This window comes from Pelobates fuscus, chromosome 9, assembly GCF_036172605.1.
Source record: "Pelobates fuscus isolate aPelFus1 chromosome 9, aPelFus1.pri, whole genome shotgun sequence".
Taxonomy (NCBI): Eukaryota; Metazoa; Chordata; class Amphibia; order Anura; family Pelobatidae; genus Pelobates; species Pelobates fuscus.
Window position 1 is genome coordinate 50,460,766 of NC_086325.1, and position 21,627 is coordinate 50,482,392.

At 41.7% G+C, this 21,627-nt stretch overlaps 1 protein-coding gene across 1 annotated transcript in view; it reads left to right on the top strand.

The window, feature by feature from the left end:
• The first annotated feature begins 1,092 nt into the window (after nt 1–1,092).
• The window catches only part of KIAA1210 (KIAA1210 ortholog), an 80,458-nt gene continuing 59,923 nt past the window's right edge, over nt 1,093–21,627 (top strand). The window contains exon 1 of the mRNA XM_063431946.1: nt 1,093–1,199. The gene's annotated coding sequence lies outside the window, so the exon portion shown is untranslated. The remainder of the gene's footprint in view (nt 1,200–21,627) is intronic.

Genomic DNA, 21,627 nt, shown 5'->3' on the forward strand with positions numbered 1-21,627 from the left:
GTGAAAACCCCTTCAGGTCACTTACCTGAGACCCCGCCGATGTCCCTCGTGGTGGTTTCTGCTCGCCACCGCTCCTCCCAGTGATTATGTCAGCTGGTGGGCGAGACTGATCCTGCCCGCTGGCTGAGGAGACCTAATGCCGCACATGCGCATCAGAGCTCTCCATAGGACAGCATTGAAAATGCTTTTCAATGCTTTCGAATGGGGAATTGAGTGACACTGGAGGTCCTCACACAGCGTGAGGACGTCCAGTGACGCTCTAGCACAGGTTTCCTGTGTTATGGACATGGAAGTGCCCTCTAGTGGCTGTCTGGTAGACAGCCACTAGAGGTGGAGTTAACCCTGCAAGGTAAGTATTGCAGTTTATAAAAAAAAAACAATAATTACACATGCAGGGTTAAGAGTAGTGGGAGTTGGCACACAGACCACTACAATGGGCAGAAGTGGTCTGGGTGCCTACAGTGTCCCTTTAACAGATTCTGTCAGTCGGCAAGGGGACCTAAAGCACATTATGACTTCCCCTATAGGAAAGTGTGATACTATGCTTACCTATGGGGTTTTGGGGGACGCTGGATGTTCGCCTATCAACCTGGAAGTCGAAGACAGCCACTCCATGTGAAGTTAACCCTGGCACGTAATTATTGTAGTTTATTAAAAACTGCAATAATTACCATTGCAGGGTTAATGGACCTGGGGCACTGCACCCAGATCACTTCAATGTGCTGAAGTGGTCTGGGTGCCTATAGTGTCCCTTTAAATTTTGCAATTAGTATCTCAATTCACAGAAAAGCATTTAGTAAGTAAACCCCTGGGACAAGCAAACCCAACTGGCAAGTTTACTTTATTAAACTGTAAAGAATGTAAATTCAGCAGTAATTAATTTTTGTATCATTGTTTTTTTTGTTTTTTTAAGTGAGCTAAATATTTTAACCTTTTCATTTCCAAAGGGAATGAATCCTCTGCTAATGAAAGTTGCTTGGAATAATGGATTAAACAAGCAAACTGGTTTTTATTATAAACTTCACAAAGCTTAGAAGGAACCTTGCTTGCTCCTCCTACCCTTCCTTGAGTCACAGACATGGGCAGAGACTGTATGTGCAGCCCTGGTGGAGGGCTATAATGGGCTGGATAGGAAACAATTTGGATCCAGTAAAATCACGTCAGCTGTGAGAGATTGGAGAGAGAGGGGCTGCAGAACCGTGAGTAGACATCTCTGTCGTTACCTCTCCTAAAACAAACAGAGGGTTAAGGGGGATTTAGGGCAAAGGTTTATTTTAACACGATTACAGCTACAGTCTCACGTTTTATTACTCTGCGAAAGAAAAGCAACAATGTCTTAAAAATGGAAGTTACCATGTTTTCTGCCTTTCAACATGCTGCTGGCTTTTTAACGTGAAAAAATACTATTTTGGGCTTTAGGAGGACTGCTTTGTTACAATGTAGACTGCAAGTTCATGCTAGACTGGGTCTGTGGAATTGATACAATGCTCCCCATTCATAAAATCAAAGAATGTAGCAAACCGAGTTTGTTTTTCATTCAATTCTTAAATTACTATATATATATATATATATATATATATATATATATATAGTGTGTGTGTTATTTTGTTAGTATCACTGCTTTTTGAATATTTACACATTTGTTTTGTATGGTTAGAGTAAAGCCCTATTTTATTTTATTAGTGAATGTTTGTCAAAGCAAATTCAACACCCTCCCAAAAGTAGATTCAGTGTGTGCTGGGTTGACACAAGAATTATAAAAAATCTCTAACTTAGCTGTGACAACTTGGCTATTTTTGCATTCATGAATTTTAATCTACAGGTTTCAGTTTATTGAATAAACCCCACAAAGTGGAGTGTGCTTCTCTCTCTCTCTCTCTCTAAGTAGGTTTATCAACTTGGCTATTTATGTAGCATATCAATAATGAAAGTGAACCAAATTAATGGGAAGTACATCCCCAGCAGCAGTAGCTATTAATTTGGCCCTCTTCCATTCCTAACACACTTTTTAAAGCCCCTCTCACAGCATATCAGGGATGACTGGCCCATCTCCCTATACCCTTCACCCTCCGCCAACCAATGTTGTCCACGTTGGAAAAAACCCTCTAATGCTCTAGTGTTAACATAGGCGTGCACAGCCTATTGCATTCGGGTGTGCACCCTAAAGCACAAACACATGCTGCGTGTATATGTATATACACACACACACGTGTGTGTGTGTGTGTGTGTGTGTGTGTGCTGTTAGTGTACTGCGGGGCTAGAGTTCACTCTCGCGAGATCTGAGCGTTGCCGTGGCAACGCTCAGACCTCGCGAGAGGAACCCGGCGGAGCAGCTGGCTAGAGCTCCCCGGGTCCTCTCCTGCCTCCCTCCATGCTGCTGTGGGCTAGTGAGGTAGATCTTTGATCTCCCCACTGGCCCATGGAGGCTTAGAGCCGAGCCGGCACTCGGATAGCGTCTGCTCTGCATGAGCCGACAGGGGAGATCCTGAGATCTCCCCTGCTGGTCTCAATCCATAGGAGTGCCACGGGGATTAGGGTGTGCCTTATCAATGTGGCTAAGATGCAAGCAGAAGAGCCTTTTTAAATGGTTTGACATTGGTGAAAATTGGTGAAGTGAGCCAAAGGACTCTAGACAACCTACTACAGAAATCTCTAGTTGGTAGGTTGCTTAGAGTGCTCCTTAAATCACTGGTTTTATTTTAACCCGGTCTTCCCAAACCATTTTTCTGACAGTAATGGACTATTCCAATCAAGAACGGTCTGACTCCGTATCCAACAACTATCTGTATTAATCAACTGCTGGCACCAAATGGCATTTCAGAAACCATCTGTACTAAACCATGACTGTAATTAATTATAAATCCTGCAATATTACCATCTCATTTTGCTACAATTTTTACCATCCAAAGGCTGACTGAGGATAGTAATTCATTGAGTCCAATCGCTGTAGCTTCACAGATTGCCCAACCCCAACTAATGTCTACATTGTTATCTTTATTTCGGAAGCAAGTTGTTAACTCCCTGTCTACACCCGTAGAAATTACTAACACCTAAGGAATCTGATCTCTTTGCTAGACAGTGCTTTTATTGCAGGTTTTTGGTTCCCAGTACAATGAAGGTAATGTTAGTGCAGTACAGCTACATCTCCCATGATGGAACTTCAGCCTTTTGTGTGTGTATTTTTATTTAATTTCTTCCCGCCAGTTAGAAGAATATAGTGAGGTGTAGTACTATTACACTAGATATCTTTAACATGTTGTATATTTTGTTTGCAATATAGCTGCACCTGAATGCCTATATGAACTTGCTCGCAAATACTCAGTATATTACACAGCTCTCTCGTTCCATTGACAGACTCTGTTAGGATTCAAAGCCATAGGCGTTGATTGGTTCTGTATGAGTTAAAGGGATTCTATAGTCGCAAGAACCACTACAACTTAATGTAGTGGTGTTGGTGTCTATAGCATGTCCCTGCATACTTTTCAATGTTAACGCTCCCTATTCAGACTACCACTAAAGGTGCTTCCTGGGTCAGTGCTGTATAGTGTACAGCACCTACGTTCAGCGTCTCAACACTTTGCAGGGAGGTGCTGAACGTTCCCTATGTAGATTGTTTTTGTTAAATTAGATGTTGATTGGCACAGCATCGTATGACAAAGCCTTCCAATGTTTCCCTATTGGGGGGGGGGGAGGGGGTGGCAGTGACCTATGTTTGTATTCCTGACATATAGTGTTCCTTTAAATGCTGAATGCCGCTATACCGGTGAACACACTAGTAGGATTTCCTAAAGTGAGACTTGTTGGAAATTGATTCTCCATTCAAAGTGAATTTCAGATCAAAGGCCAAAGAAGCTGAACTGGAACCGTAGCTGACTTTTAGGTTTTGTTCCCCCCCCCCCCCCCCCCCCCATTCAGCTACTTTGAAATTACAATTTTAAACTCTTGAATTCCCAACAATTCTCTCTGTAGTGAAAAACCTAGTAGACTAAAGTACAGAAACTAAAGGACTCACCCAGATTTTGACAGATCAGGGCCATTCACTTCTGGAGTTGGAAGAGGCATGTTCTATGACATGGCACTAAAAGCCTGTCTTGTTTCAAAAATGTTATTACCTTGTTCTACATGTTGTTGGTTTTACTGTTGAAATGATATCTCATTAAAAAAGACAGCTCTGTATTTGTTTATTATATAGTCCTTATGTCCATACTTGGTTTTAGGGCACCTCCAGTATGCACTGTAAATAATAAAATAATTTTACTGACCATTTCTCCGGCGCCAAATCTCCCTCGTGTGGCTGCCTGGTCCTCCTAGAATGACTGCCCAATTCAATGCTCTACATAGAGGAGCATTGGAGTTCAGAGGTGCATACGCAATACTCAGTCCACCAATAATTCTCTTATAATGAATCATCTATGACAAGATGTGACGGCACTGCGCATGCGTGCATGACGTCTCTGCATGCCTGGGCATGAGAGCCGGCAAGTAAAAGTCCAGCTCGGCTATCCAGAGAGCTTCTAAGCCATCTAATTGTTAAACTAAAACGTTAGAAGGTTGGATCTGTTGTAGGCACTTCAGCAACTTTAGTAAGGTGAAGTTGCTATGAGTACAGTGTTCCTTTTTAAATGTTTTGTTTGGACTTCTTCCATTTTCTTTTTTCAGCCTTTGCCTTCCAATCATTACCCAAATGTATGAATTTACTGACACATTTGCTCAGCTGCCCAACTTAGCCATTATTGGAAACTGAAACATTACAGCTCATTGTAGTGGTTTTGGTGCATGCAGTCCCTTTGTGCTGCATCCCTTGCTTTTTGCAAAGCCATTTTCAAGCAGTTTGACATGGAACAGGGTTGCGTTGGCATTTAAAGTCCAGCCCCTCATCTACAAGTCCATTTCAGAAAGGTTAAGGTTGAGCTTTGGGCTCCATTCAGGAAAGGGGGCATCCAAATATTCCTTGTTGTGGTTCTTTGATCTACAAAGAACACTTCCACCTCCCCCCCCCCCCCCCCTACAATGAATACAATTATTACTGTTTCACATTACTTTGGATTATGTACTGTTTCATTTTGTCAATATGTTATTTTTACCAAGACAGTCGATTGTCTTGGGATGAACTTTGAATTTATTATTCTTTCAAAACAGAAATGATCTCAGGTGCTTTCAATTTCATAGGTTATACTGGCCGAGCATGTCTCGGCATTTACAGAAATAATTTTTAGATGTCTGAATACATACCCACACATTTAGCTCAATGCACAGAAGTCACATTTTATAAATTGCACTACTCTATAGGGGGACGACAAAATATTATTACAAAATATACCGGCTTATTCTTATATTGTGTGTGTAATATATTATATATTTTTTCTATTTTTATATATATATATATATATATATATATATATATATATATATATATATATATATATATATATATTATTAATAACAGTCCATTTTGCTGGAACTACCCAAACTTCCCAGAAAGACTATATAACATGCAAAGCAGAATCAGCATTTTTCTGTAGAAACCAAATATTTACCTAACGAATTTTCAACTAAATGGCAAAATGTAGTAGAGAATAGCAGAACAGAGTTGGAGAGATTTTTTTTTTTTTTTACCCAGCTACTTTGAAGTGAAATGTGCAATTCAGTTATCCATTATTAAAGGGACACTGTCTGCCGCCCCCTCCCTTTAAAAAAACAATATAAAGTCTTTATGGAGCTCTCACTTTGACGGTGTCAGATGTCACTGAAATATCAACACTGTCAAAAGATATCATAAGACAAATTAGGAAATACTTATTCATACACCACTCTCACAAAAAAAAAGAAAAAAAAAGTTTGGGGAATAGAAATCAAAAAGAGTATATTTGAATAGAAAAAAACAAACAGATTAAAGTAATGATGTAGGTAGCAGAAATAATATAAAAGACAAAAAAACAATGTATATGGAGTAGTAAGACGATGTGTTAAAATAACTTACTCATGATGGAGCAAATTGTTACACAATTTCTTTCTGTGTGTCCGTGAATGCAGACAGGTATAATAACCTCTATAACCAGGTGTAGAACATATCCATGTCACCTGTTTAACAGGAACATATAGCGTGTGGCACATAGCTTCATATTGTTGGTAAAAATAGGGCCATGAGAAGTTGAGAAGAAGTGGCGTTGGCAGAGGAAATTCTGATATCATCCACCGTGAATTTAATCAGAAACGGCTTCTTAATCTTCTCTTTTATCTTTGCTAAAAGTGGAAAGCAATTATACCCTAATCACAACAAACACTTGAAGTGATGCCATGTTATAATTTGGTTAAAATACTCCTGTTCTACGCAAAATAACAATTAAGTTAGTCATAATTTTAAATGCTGGAAACCCCCAGTTTTGCTTCCTTTTTATTGGTCAGTTGGCTTGAGTTTTGTCAGAGCACAGAGACAAAATTACAAAATCCACTTTCTAAAGTCCTCTAGAGAGAAACTCTGTATTGTGCTACATCTGTCTTCCTGAATCTTTGCACCAATCAAATAAAGTATTAATAGGACAAGATAAGTGGTTTAGATAAAGATTATTTACCCACAATCCGCATCCAGCACCAATGGGGTGGGCCTGCACTCCTTTAACCCTTTTCCTCTACACGGCCTGTTCTCTTCCATCAACTCGATAATGGCTTATTTATTTCCCCGTTTTAGAGGGACACTCCAGGCACTAGCCCATGTTAGATGTAATGTCGTTAACTTACCGTAGGTGTGTTTATATGTGTTTTTTTTTTTTTTTATTAAAAAATATAATAATAATCCTATCTAGGCCAGAGTATCCTATTAATACACGTCTCCAGTAAGCAAAATAAACACATGAAAGGAAGGGTTTCTCGCGGTTACTTTTAATTATGCTGGCATAAGAATACTGGACTAAAACTCTGTTTGATGTGTTTTATTACATGCACATTATTTGCATTCAGGACTACAAAGTTTAGTTCAGCATCTGTAAAATGTCTCTTTGTTAAGCAATCTGTCTCTGGACAAGTTCAGAGGACAGAGGCACTAGTTTGAGACATACAGACTCCCCCAGGGACTTCACTTAATTACATTTAGGGTTGTTGTCACCATGGACCTAAACACGAGAATCACTTCCTGTTTGAAACGAAGTTGCAACTTGTACTTTCGAAGATAAGACTGTTTAAAATAGAAAAATTCAGCACAGCTCTATACAGAGGGTGATTGGCTTTTATTTTACCTGCTCTTCATTTTCTATTTTATTTTGTTCTATTTTATAGACCGTAAAACATAAATTTAGGATAACATACATAACATACAAACATAAATCCTAAGTGTGGAAGGGTTATTTATTAAGAGATTGCATAAAACATTTCTAAATTATCAAAGGGTCTTTTTAGGCACCATATTTGCTTTTGTCTCCTGTAGTGTTTATGGTGCCAGAAGTCCTCTGGTGGCGTTCAGTGGTAAGTAATCAAACCACTTTGAAACATTTTGACACTTAACTTGGTCCTCAGCTTTCTGCAATGGATCTACAGAACAAGTGTAAGTGAGATAGATAGATAGAGATATATATATATATATATATATATATATATATATATATATATATATATAATCCATTGGTGCCCTGCACACACACCTTCAAGTATATTTATTGATATAATGCCGGGTGCATCAAAGCCATAGCCAAAAATAATAATAGAATATACAAAAGGAAGGCTTGCACTCACGGTCTGTATAATGAAATATCTTCTTTATTCCAAAATTTTTAAAACATGATATAAGTCATCGACGTTTCAGCCATCTATTGTGGCTTTCATCTATTGTGCTAAACTGATCCAGATGAAAGCCACAATAGATGGCTGAAACGTCGATGACTTATATCATGTTTTAAAAATTTTGGAATAAAGAAGATATTTCATTATACAGACCGTGAGTGCAAGCCTTCCTTTTGTATATTCTATATATATATATATATATTATTTATTTTTATTTACTATTATTATTATGATGAGTAAATACAATAAATCTCATTTGGACATAAACACTTCATCTAGTTTTTCATCTAAACGGAGCTTAGAAACACTCACTGCTTGACATTTCCATGATCTGAGACCTTGCTATGTTACCTGAAATGTATGCAAAATCTCTACCCCATCAAGAAGAAATTGTTTCCTTTTGCGCGTTGGGCAGGGACAGAAATGCATCTTTATCTTTCTGCCCCTATTTAAGTGAAAAAACAACAAAGAGGAAAGGGCAATTCTTAAACCAATACAGGTTTTTCAGTTAGAATGTTTGTGTGCGTGTATGCATGGACTTCTGTGTCTATGAATGTATACATAGATGTGAGCAACTAGCTAGTGCGTGTGTGTGTGTGTGTCTGCTGAAATGCTATGTTTATCAGTTGTATTCACTATAGTCCATATCCCTTCCCTACAGCCTCTATCCCCCCTGTGACCACTACTAATATGATAAAGTGGTGGAAATTATTAGTCTGTCCGTCCCCCCAGTTTTGATTGTGGTGTTGTTTGGGTTTTTTGTGTCCCCCTCGCCCCTGTGTCCACTTTTTAGAGTCGCCACTGATTAAGGCCTATGTTCATGTAGCTCCATTTAATTGTAAATATCTGGGTTTGTGGGATATTCCTGCGGATTCCCCCAGATATGTGGATCACCTGCTTTGTGCTTTCCTTGGGTATTATTAATGTGTTCTAGCAGTTGGATGTTATAAAGTCCCCATTTATGATCCATGTACTGTGCAGCCATGGCCAATCTTAAGGCTGTTAACCTGCATTTACACTTAACCCAGCTTTTCATTTAAGCCATGGTTGGTGCAGTATATTAAATGTAATCTCTGGATTTATACAAGATTTACCATGTCTTATTCTTGGCTGCTGCTTTGAGAAGTTAGCCAGACCTCAGTATTCAACACACCCTAGTGCTTCACTTCTAAATTTTAATTTGTTTGCTATATATATAGTTTGTGTAGCTAACGTTGGAAATTATATATATATATATATATATTTAAAAAAAAAAATTTAAGTCCAAAAGTCTTATAAAAATCCTTTTTTTAGAAGACTATTTGTGTTCATCAAAGGAAGGACAGATAGTAGAGGTGGATTTAAACCCTCTAAAAATAAAGCAATGTTTTACTTTGCCGAGTTGAACTCAGGGCCACTGCACACAGACCACGTCATTGAGATGAAGTGGTTTGGGTCACAGTAGAGTTCCTTTAAATATATTGTTTGGAGAACATTGGTATATTACTGTTAAGAGATTATGCCCTGGTTATATTGTGCACGTGTGTTGCATACATGTAGAATACAGAAGTGTAATGAAAAGAGAGAAAATGAAGCATGACAAAACTTAAAGGGACACTATAGTCACCAAAACAACTTTTGCTTCATAAAGCAGTTTTGGTGTACAGGTGAAGTTTCACAGCTAAATTCTCCATTTAGGAGTTATATCACTTTTGTTTCTAACAATGCAGCCCTAGCCAGTGCCACCCCTCCTCTGTCTGACTGAAACAACCTGCATGAAAATAATGGTTTCAGTGCACGGGCATAATCTATACACTAAAACTGCTTCATTAAGCTAATATTGTTTTAGTGACTATAGTGTCCCTTTACTATATGATTTGACCTCAAACTGGGTAAAACCCAAGTATGGAAAGTGAAGAGGGCACGCATGCAGTACTCTGTACTGCAACCAGTTATCTTGAGTCTAGCCATGACTACCATGAGGCTCATTGGATTCAAGGGAACCAATAGGATCGTGCTCCTGTGCACCAGGTATACAGTGTATTATATTCTGGAAGAATATCAAAGAGGTTAATGGAGGTCCAATCTTTGATGGGAAATAACATTTAAAATAAAAATTAGAGGCCAATAAGGTGCCAGTTACAGAGTGGTAACCCAGTAAGATAAATTAATAGGAAAGAAAGAAGAGTGGCATGGAATAGAAAGTTGGGTAGAGGTAGTAGGAAGAGAGGAAGTAGCGGTTCTGCAATGTCCTCTGAGGTGGGGAGGCAGATATCATCCTCTTTTTTCCCATCACCCCCTCACCCTCCTTCTCCAGTAATTCAAGTTCATTTTGAATTTGCTTGTTTAGAAGAACTCCCGAGGCTGGCGTTAATTCATTCTTTTTATTTTTTGGGGACTGGGAGATTATACATTACTAATATATAAAAACATTGTATACCACAATCAACATAAGCCGCTCCGTACTTTGCATAAGTAACGGTAGAAGGCATTTCCATTTCGTGGTCTCTCGCACTATGAAAAAACGTTCTGCAGCAACATATAATCCCACCTTTAGACTTGATGACCTCACATGGGGAAGTATAGTCCATACATGTGCTTGTACGAAAAAAAGCCTTGCTAAGGTTGTTCTAAAATAATCATTAAGCTATTCAGTAGACTAATAGAAACCTGCACTGCAGTGGGCAATACGGCTATTGCTATTTTTAAGATCTTGTATGATGATTTATCAAAAAGTAATTTGTGTATATTCTCTTCTGCGATGAGTGTATGAAAAGTTCATTATCATTACATATAACACTCCTTATCCGTCCAAACAAGGGATCTATAGTTTAAAAGATTTGTCATTTTTGGCTTCTGCGATTTTACAGGAAATGCCAATCTCAGACTGTCCGACATTCACATCATAATCATCCCACAAAAATGTTTTGGGTTTTTGTATTTTTCTGAGCATTTGGTTTGTGAATTAAGCTATCACTGACGTGTAGTCATTTCGCATCCATATATTTGAAATATAGCAAGTCCTGCGGCTATTAGTCACGCTTTTAAAATCGGGCTTCTTCATGTATATATTGGGAAATGGGGATATTGTAGTTAAGTGATCACTCTCTAGAGAGAAAGCAAATTCATGGAGCCCAGCATATATTTCATGCATGAGAGGGAACATATTTATTAGGAGTATTGTTGGGACAAAAAAAAAAACTACTTAAGTGATTGTGAACTTTATGTCCCTTGGTGCACATCTAGCATAAAGGTTTGCCATTTTTGTGAGAAGAAAATTACCATCTATATATCTCAGGATATATATATATATATATATATATTTCTGATACACAGGCTTATAAAATTCCCAACAAAGTGAGAATTTGAAGGGAATTCAAAGTGAATTTAAAATTCTAGGTAAATATTGCTGAACTGGAAAAATTCTGTTTTTGCTACTTTGAGCTTAAAGGAACACTATAGGGTCAGGAACACAAACATGTATTCCTGACCCTATAGTGATACCGGAGAAACTGACGGAAGCCAAGCACAGAGAGATGGACACAGGTTTCTTCAGGAAGGAAGAGATTCTTTATTCGATTCACCGACCGGGGCTCAGAGGGACTTATGTCACCAAAATACAACAAGATCTGAGCCCAGAACTAACTGTGTAAATGCATGATATAGACATATAGCTCCTCCTATAGTTAACTCTACCCCCATATACTCTTTACACAATCAGCTGAACAAAGCCTAACTTCCCTTACTTATTAGACCACATGGCTCACCCAGAACAATGGAGGAGGGGGGAAGTGTTTTCAGTTTCTGCATTCCTGCATTTGCTCAATACGGTGTTGATTGTATCTTAGCTACGTGAAACTAACTAACTGATACACCATTTACACATATGCCACATGGCAATCTTGTCCTAGTAAATTTATTTTTACTGAGATTCCACCACAATAGTGTTAAAATCCCCATCTAGACCCTCTGCCCTCCTAAATATAGAAAAATCTTAATATTTTTTTCAGTCTGCTGCTGCTGGCTCTGCCCATGATCTGCCTCCATGGCTGATATTGTCAGAAGTGTTTCTCACAACTAATCACAATGCTTTCATATATGAAAGCATTGGATTGGTGGAGACTGTCAAGGAGGCAGATCAGGGACAGAGCCAGCACAAGTCAAATACAGTCCTGGCCAATCAGCATCTCCTCATAGAGATGCATTAAATCCATGCATCTCTATGAGGAAAGTTGAGTGTCTCCATGCAGAGTGTGGATACGCTGAATGGCAGTACTACACACTGTGCAGCACTGCCCCAAGAAACACCTCTAGCAGCCATCTGTGGAGTTATCACTAGGCTGTAATGTAATCACTGCATTTTCTCAGAATAAAAGTGTCTACTGCAAAGAGCCTGATTTATACTCACCAGAATAAATGCCATAACCTGTAGTTGTTTTGGTGACTATAGTGTCCCTTTAAAGTTGAAATTACATAAACCTGCTAGTGAAATCCGAGAAGAGGGATGGACCAGAGGTACCTGGTGGGCCAAGGTAAGTGCCAATATATTTGAAAATTATTTGACTCCTTACCATGGACAATGACTGGCACCACGACTACTGAAACAAGTGCTATCCATGACGATGCCTAATGTGCACATTTAATTTCATTTATGATAATATAAAAATAGATCTTTTTAAAATTGTGTGCATTCTATTTTATGTTTATTTAGTGAATTTCACTAATAATTGATACACTGAAAACTGTTAAAACTCCATATAAAACTATTTCTGAAATAAAGACATCCACCCTAGATTTATTTATTTTTTTTCTGTTTATCTTTACCGCATTTTTTTTATAAGGTGTAAATTACAAGCCTTGGGTAGTATTTGATTTAACCCCTTAAGACCACAGCCAAATGTACAAGTTGTGATCCAAAAAAAAAATGTAAACAAACCACAGAATTTTACTATATGTCTGTTCAACAATAATTTACCTCTTTCATACAAAGTGCACCCACACTTATTATATATCATTCATTCATATATGGAACTCCATTTTATATGAATACAATCTAACAAAACTTGAAATAATTATGAAATCTTGTTATTTTTCAATTTCAGCATGGCAATTTAACTGTTAATGTCAGAATACTGTTCGGTTTTCCTGCAATAAAACATATTTGTATTCAGAAATGTCTCACGAGTAAAGCAGTACCCCCCATGTATAGGTTTTATGGGGTTTTGGAAAGTTACAGGGTCAAATATACGGCTTGTCCATTATTTTATTTTCTGCATAGAAATTTGACAGATTGGTTTGAGTGGCCTAGGTTGCCTTTGAGACCGTATGGCAGCCCAGAAATGAAAATTACCCCCATCATGGCATACCATTTGAAAAATTAGACATCCCAGGGTATTCAAAATGGGGTATGCCCAGTCTTTTGTAGTAGCCACTTGGGCACAAACCCTAGCCAAAGTTAGCGTTTTTTTCCCCACATAAAATCTGTACTTTCACTGATAATATTATTGTTAGTATATAGTTTACTGCCCTGAAACACTCCTAGTTCTGTTCAGTGATGTCTCACGAACACCATGGTACCCCCCATGTATAGGTTTTATGAGGTTTGGGATAGTTACAGGGTCATATATACGGCTTATCCATTTATGCTTTTCCACCTTGAAATTTGTTAGATTAGTTTGCAGTGTCCAGGCTGCCTTTGAGACCGTATGGCAGCCAAGAAATGAAAATTACCCCCATCATGGCATACCATTTGAAAAATTAGACATCCCAGGGTATTCAAAATGGGGTATGCCCAGTCTTTTGTAGTAGCCACTTGGGCACAAACCCTAGCCAAAGTTAGCGTTTGTTTTGTTTTTTTTGCATTTTTCACATGAAATCTGTACTTTCACTGATAATATTATTGTTAGTATATAGCTTACTGCCCTGAAACACTCCTAGTTCTGTTCAGTGATGTCTCACGAGCGCCACGGTACTCCCCATGTATAGGTTTTATGGTGTTTTGGAAAGTTACACGGTCATATATACGGCTTATCCATTTAGGCTTTATTACATTGAAATTTGGCAGTGATTTTCTGGGCCTATATCGCATTTGAGAGAGCATGGCAGCCTGGGTAATAACATTTCCACTATTATGGCATACCATTTTCAAAAGTAGGCAACCCAGAGTATAAGAAAAGGTGCATTGCAACATGTTTGGTCTAACCACTTTATCAGAAATGAAGGGCCCACATAGCGGTTATAGCTTTATTTGTGCTTTTTCACACACATGAACTCAATTTTCACAGGACATTTCATATTCCTGATATGAGTTATTGCAACAAAGCCTCACTATTTGTATTTAACATTGTCTCCTGAATGTAACAGTACCCCCCATGTACTAGATTTTCTGTTTTGGGGGGGAAGTCACGGGGACAAAAATATTAGATGTCCTTTTCAAAGTTGGCAATTTGACAAAGTGATTTTTCTGGGTCTATATCCAGGGGTGTATTAGCCGCGAGGCAAACAAGGCATTTGCCTTGGGCGGCATTTTCCAGGGGGCGGCAAAAAAAGCCGCCCCCAAATGCCCAAGGCAAATGTCTCGTTAGCCTTGCGGCTAACAGACATGCTGGGCGGTCGGGCGGCAGGCTGGCGAGGGAGCACTTCCTCTGAGCTGTCTGCTCAGCTCCCTCGCGCGCCGCAGAGTGAGGCTGGGAGCCGGAATATGACTTCATATTCCGGCTCCGCCTCCCAGCCTCACTGTGCGGCGCGCGAGGGAGCTGAGCAGACAGCTCAGAGGATGTGCTCCCTCGCCAGCCTGCCGCCCGCCAGCGCCGCCGACCGCCCAGCAGCCACTGGACCACCAGGGTGACCTCCCCCTCCCCCCCCAGCATTCCCAAAGGTAAGGAGGCTGGGGGGGTTAAAGTAAAAAAAAAAAAAATTGTTAAAGTGAGTGAGTGTGTGTGTGTCTGTTAGTGTGTGTGTGTCTGTTAGTGTGTGTGTGTCTGTTAGTGTGTGTGTGTGTGTGTGTGTGTTAGTGTGTGTGTGTGTGTGTGTGTGTGTGTGTGTGTCTGTTAGTGTGTGTGTGTGTGTCTGTTAGTGTGTGTGTGTGTGTCTGTTAGTGTGTGTGTGTGTGTGTCTGTTAGTGTGTGTGTGTCTGTTAGTGTGTGTGTGTGTCTGTGAGTGAGTGTGTGTTTGCCTGTTAGCTAGTGTATGCGTATCTGTCAGTGAATGTGTGTGTGTTTGCCTGTTAGCTAGTGTATGCGTATCTGTCAGTGAATGTGTGTGTGTTTATTTAGAATGCTGGGTGGGGGTGGCGTGCGGGGGGGGGGGGGCGCCTGAGTTTTGTCCTGCCTAGGGCAGCACAAAACCAGGATACACCACTGTCTATATCGCATTTGAGAGAGGTAGACACCAAGATGGCAGCCTGGGTAATAACATTTCCACTATTATGGCAAACCATTTTCAAAAGTAGGCACCCAAGAGTATAACAAATGGCATAATTTGAGATGTTTGGTCTGGCCATTTTAATAGAAATGCTGGGCCCATGTAGCGATTTCTACTTTGATTTTTGTCTTTTTAATCAGATAAATTGCATTTTCACTGGAAATGTCATAATCCTGATATTAGTTAGTGCACTAGAGACTTAGTATTTTGATTTAACACTGTCTTTTGAATATAACAGTACCCACATGTACCATGTTTCCAGGTTTTTATTATATCATATGAATAGAACAGTACCCCACAAACACTTTGATCTGAAGGCAGAGAGAGGCAGAGAGATCTTTGATATCACATAGAGAGTCACTGTGTGAAAAGTTTTAGAAGTAAAAAAAAACCAAAAAACTGTTTTTTGTAACCCTTTCAGTGCTAATCACAGTATTAACCCTGTGATTAGTTTTTTATTGGGAAGTCACATTTCAAGTACTACAAATGTAGTATTTTGAGTTGTTTGGTGTAGCCACTTTAGAATGGCTAGCGTAAACAGGGACAGGCCAAGGTCAGGGGAATCTAGAAGTCAGAGTAGTCGGTAAAACAAGCCAATGGGTCGGTACAGGCAGCTAACAAAGCGTAGTCAGGACAAGCCGAGGTCTGAAATCCAGGGAAATAAAGCAAAAAACTGCCAAAGTCCCATACAAAGTGATTCAGAAGTTCAGCTCTGTATGGTAGACTTTGAAACAGTATGTTATGCAGAGGGCGGGTAGAGATGGGCAGGTTGGACAATAATAACTGGAGTCCTTTCGGACTCCTTTCTTGTAGCAAACACGGCACTTTCTTTGGGGAGCTTTTTTACTAGGGGTGGGTGGGATTCGGGAAGGGAAGTGTTTGCCACAAAGTCTTTGGAGATCTCCTGATTCCAAAGTGGGATTGGGGGGCTGGGTAAATAACATACGGGACAAAAGGCTTAATGTGAATTCGAGGAAAGGGCAGGGCCTACCTATGACCTCTTTTGTATAGAGGACATAGGCATTGAAAATTGCAATCTGGCTCACGTAAATTGCAATTTTTTTGTACCAGGTCCTAGTTTTTCGGTTCACCAGATAGGGCTGTATGCATTGGCCAGCCAAGTCTACTCCCCCCATAAACTTGCTGTAGTCTACAATGCACTTCGGCTTTTCCAGATGCTCAGTGCTACCTCTCACAGACACTGGCACTGTACTTTCGTCATGCATCGTAGACAGCATGTATACATCTTTCCTATCTCTGAAGCGAAGAGCAAGCAACTCATCCTGGCGGAGAGCTGAAGAGGAACCTCTACTGCTTCTGCCTCTTGCCAGGGCTTGGGGGAAATCCCTGTGATTCTTCCTCACTGTGCCACAGGCTAGGGTTTCAAAACAATATAAATTTTTAAATAATTCTATACTGGTATAATAATTGTCAACCCATAGCCTATATCCCTTATTCAACAAGGGAAGGATTAGATCCCAAACAATCTTGCCACATGTACCCACAGAATCAGGGCATCCTGGTGGGTCAAGATGGCTATCCTTCCCCTGGTAAATGCGAAACACACATGTGTAACCAGTACAGGATTCACATAATTTATAAAATTTAACGCCTTATCGGGACCGCTTAGATGTAATATATTGCTTAAATAGCAGTCTATTTATTTATTTATTTATTATTGCCATTTATATAGCGCCAACAGATTCCGTAGCGCTTTACAATATTATGAGAGGGGGATTTAACTATAAATAGGACAATTACAAATAAACTTACAGGAACAATAGGTTGAAGAGGACCCTGCTCAAACGAGCTTACATTCTATAGGAGGTGGGGTGTAAAACACATTAGGACAGGAATTTACACTCAAATAAGGTGGGCTGCCCTTTAGGAGAGGGCAAGAGACAGGTATGTGAGGTAAGGGTTAGTCTTGGAGGCCATAAGCTTTCCTAAAGAGATGGGTTTTAAGGCACTTCTTAAAAGATGCAAGACTAGGGGAGAGTCGACCTTTAAATTTCATAAGGGACTCATCAATTGAAATATCTTTATCGGGGACATAATTTTCAGAAAATCTGTCTGACAGGAGTTGGATAAAGGGCCGAATTTTATATAGCCTGTCAAACAGTGGGTCGTTTCTAGGGGGACACAGTGAGTTATCATTAAAATGAAGGAATCGCAGCAGTTGCAGGTAGCGATCCCTCAACATAACCTCAGGGAAAAGAGGTGTAGCCAGGATGCGTTGCTTGCTCCAGTAGGACCTGATACTGGGCTTTTTAACAATACCCATCATTAGGGTTAAAGCCCAAAACCGCTTCATCTCTGCGACATCCGTAGGTCTCCACATATTCCTGCGACCATGATGGGACCCCGGATGTGCAGAGAGATACTGCATAGCAAACAAATTCGTTTGCGGAGCCATGAGCTCAAATATATCGTCTGACATAAAGAGCTCAAAAAAACGAATTGGCTCGCAGTCGTCCACTGTTACAGTGATGCCAGGTGTAACAATGAACGGCGGTATTTCTGGGGCCATCATATTTGGAGGCACCCAGTCTCTGCCTGGCATTGGGCTTGCTGAGCGTCCTCTTGTGAGTGGTGGTGGGGCACCATCACTTGAGGTCTCACTCAGAGGCTCAATGTCAGAGGCAGTGATAGTGTCACTGTCTTGCAGAGTGTCACTATCACTGCCTGCCAGAATGGCATACGCCTTCTCGGCTGAGTAGCGACGTGCCATTCTAGGGGGACAAATTAATTAATTTATATACTAAAGTGAGTAATTATCTACCTGCCTAACACCTACTACCCGCCCTCAAAAAATGATATAAATGTACTGATCACAGTATAGGCAGCAGCAATCAGTACACTGAAAGGGTTATTTTTAGATCTATAAAAATAACCCTAAAAAAAAGTCAGTCTGATCAGAGAGCCCTCTGATCACAGTGATCACAGTGATCACTGATACAGTACTGTACAGCAGATATACTGTACAGTATAGTGATCACGGCAGTTGGGAAAGGGTTAAGGGAGATTTGGGTTGATGCGACTGACACAAAGGGTAAAAAAAAATTAGAAATCATTTTTTTGATCCAAAAAAGATTAATAAAAAAATGCCCTAATCAGGTTGATTCAGGGACGTTTTAGCCGCGAGGCAAACAAGGCATTTGCCTTGGGCGGCATTTTCCAGGGGGCGGCAAAAAAAGCCGCCCCCAAATGCCCAAGGCAAATGTCTTGTTAGCCTTGCGGCTAACTGACATGCTTGGCTGCGGGCGGCTGGCGAGGGAGCACTTCCCCTGAGCTGTCTGCTCAGCTCCCTTGCGTGCCTCAGAGTGAGGCTGGGAGGCGGAGCCGGAATATGACTTCATATTCCAGCTCCCAGCCTCACTCAGCAACGCGCGAGGGAGCTGAGCAGACAGCTCAGGGGAAGTGCTCCCTCGCCAGCCGCCCGCCTGCCAATGCCGCCCGCCCAGCAGCCACTGGACCACCAGGGAGGAAGAGAACCCCCCCCCCTAGCATTTCCAAAGGTAAAGAGGCTGGGGGGGTACATTTAAAAAACAAATGTGTTAAATATGTGAGTGAGTGAGTGTGTGTGTATGTCTGTTAGCTAGTGTATGTGTATCTGTCAGTGAATGTGTGTGTATTTATAAGGCGGTGGAAGGGTTGGGTGTGGTTGGCGTGGGCGGGACGGGGGCGCCTGAGTTTTGTCCTGCCTAGGGCAGCACAAAACCAGGATACACCACTGCAGAGTGAGGCTGGGAGGCGGAGCCGGAATATGACGTCATATTCCGGCTCCCAGCGACGCGCGAGGGAGCTGAGCAGACAGCTCAGGGGAAGTGCTCCCTCGCCAGCCACCCGCCTGCCAATGCCGCCTGCCCAGAAGCCACTGGACCACCAGGGAGGAAGAGAATCCCCCCAGCATTTCCAAAGGTAAAGAGGCTGGGGGGGTACATTTAAAAAACAAATGTGTTAAATATGTGAGTGAGTGAGTGTGTGTGTGTGTCTGTTAGTGTGTGTGTGTGTCTGTTAGTGTGTGTGTGTGTCTGTTAGTGTGTGTTTGTCTGTTAGTGTGTGTTTGTCTGTTAGTGTGTGTTTGTCTGTTAGTGTGTGTTTGTCTGTTAGTGTGTGTTTGTCTGTTAGTGTGTGTTTGTCTGTTAGTGTGTGTTTGTCTGTTAGTGTGTGTTTGTCTGTTAGTGTGTGTTTGTCTGTTAGTGTGTGTTTGTCTGTTAGTGTGTGTATGTCTGTTAGTGTGTGTATGTCAGTTAGTGAGTGTGTGTGTGAGTGTGTGTCAGTGTGTGTGTGTGTGTCAGTGTGTGTGTGTGTGTGTGTGTCTGTTAGTGTGTGTGTCTGTTAGTGTGTGTGTCTGTTAGTGTGTGTGTCTGTTAGTGTGTGTATTTAGAAGGCGGGGGAAGGGTTGGGTGGGAGTGGTGCGGGCGGGGGGGGAAGGGTTGGGTGGGGTTGGCGCGGGCGCCTGAGTTTTGTCCTGCCTAGGGCAGCACAAAACCAGGATACACCACTGGGTTGATTACAGTAATATGCTGTGATCAGCACTGAAAGGGTTAAATAAAATATATATTTTAAAACTTTTAAAACTTTGTTTTTCACAGGAGCTGCAAAAGTAACAATCTCTCTGCCTCTCTCTCTCAGATCGAAGTGAGGTGAGGAGAGGGGCAGAGACAATGTGTCAGCCAGTGATCTGAGATCATTGGCTGACACATACTAACAGTGATCACAGTGACTGGCTGTCACTGTGATCACCTCCTACAGATCGTGGTAATTGGCCACAGGGGGAGTGCCTGGGTGGTACAGGCATGCCCCCCACCGCGATCTGTAGGGGGCTAATGGCTGCAGTTACATGTGTCAGCCAATAGGCTGACACATGGTAACACTGATCGCACTGACTGGCTGCAGCCTGACAGTGCAGATCGCGGTCACTGACCCCAGGGGGGCTGCCTGGGGGCCAGGCATGTCCCCCGACCGCGATCTGCTGAAGGAGAATGCGGCCGGCTCCATGTTTCAGCCGATTTCAAATCGTCTGACACATGGTAAATACCGATCGCAGTGACAGCCTGTCACTGCGATCAGAAGCTGCAGACCGCGGTCCCCAGGCACAGGGGGGCTGCCTGGGGGGCCAGGCATGCCCCCCGACTGCGATCTGCAGCGGCCATGTGCCGCCGGCCACGTGGGGGGTAAGACCGCACAGGACGTTCTATGCCGTCCTGCGGCGTTTAGAGCCGACCAATTAAGGACGGCATAGAACGTCCTGCGGTCTTAAGGGGTTAAGTAGTGCTTTAAGATTACTAGGTAATCTGAATTGTCCCGGAATCGCCTACTATTTTGCTATACTATGGAAGGAAAGTTGGAGATTAAAGACGGGAACATTCCCTCCTTTCTCCTGTTTTTAATCTTGTACAAGTCTTGGAAGGATTTTCTTTCGTTAACACACAATAAAAGTTCACCGTTGGGTCAATAACTCCATATGGAACAACTCAGCCCAAATGAATCGCATTGTGACATTAGAAGGAATTTTTACTCCGAATTTGTATGTTCTGTTTACTAGAACTTGTTAACCCTTCAATGGCCGGTAATATTCTATGTGTTTAGTACAATATTGCCCTTAAAACCCACATTCTGGAATAGCATCCAAAGTCGTCGATAAACCTCTCCACTGATTCATGATGACGCTACGTGACTCACACATTAGTTATAGAAATACCCATTTTCTCATTTTTCCGTAAAGCCAGCTTGCAGGGATTGTGGTTTTTAGCAGAGGTTTATCAGCTATGCAGAGCAGCAGGAACGGTCAGGAAATCATGCATGCGATGGTCAGTTACCTGCAGTCAGGGCTGGTGAAAGGATTTCTCATAACCCCCCTCCCTGTGTTCTCATAACCCCCCTCCCTGTGTTCTCATAACCCCCCTCCCTGTGTTCTCATAACCCCCCTCCCTGTGTTCTCATAACCCCCCTCCCTGTGTTCTCATAACCCCCCTCCCTGTGTTCTCATAACCCCCCTCCCTGTGTTCTCATAACCCCCCTCCCTGTGTTCTCATAACCCCCCTCCCTGTGTTCTCATAACCCCCCTCCCTGTGTTCTCATAACCCCCCTCCCTGTGTTCTCATAACCCCCCTCCCTGTGTTCTCATAACCCCCCTCCCTGTGTTCTCATAACCCCCCTCCCTGTGTTCTCATAACCCCCCTCCCTGTGTTCTCATAACCCCCCTCCCTGTGTTCTCATAACCCCCCTCCCTGTGTTCTCATAACCCCCCTCCCTGTGTTCTCATAACCCCCCTCCTCCTCTTCTTCTCCCCCCCCAGTGTTCTCCTCTTCTTCTTCTTCTCCCCCCCCCAATGTTCTCCTCTTCTTCTTCTTCTCCCCCCCTCTCTTCCTGTAATCTTCTTCTCCTCACTGCACTTCCTGTCAGTCCGGCCGGTTTGTGTACCGGAGAGGAGCTCGGCCACGCTAC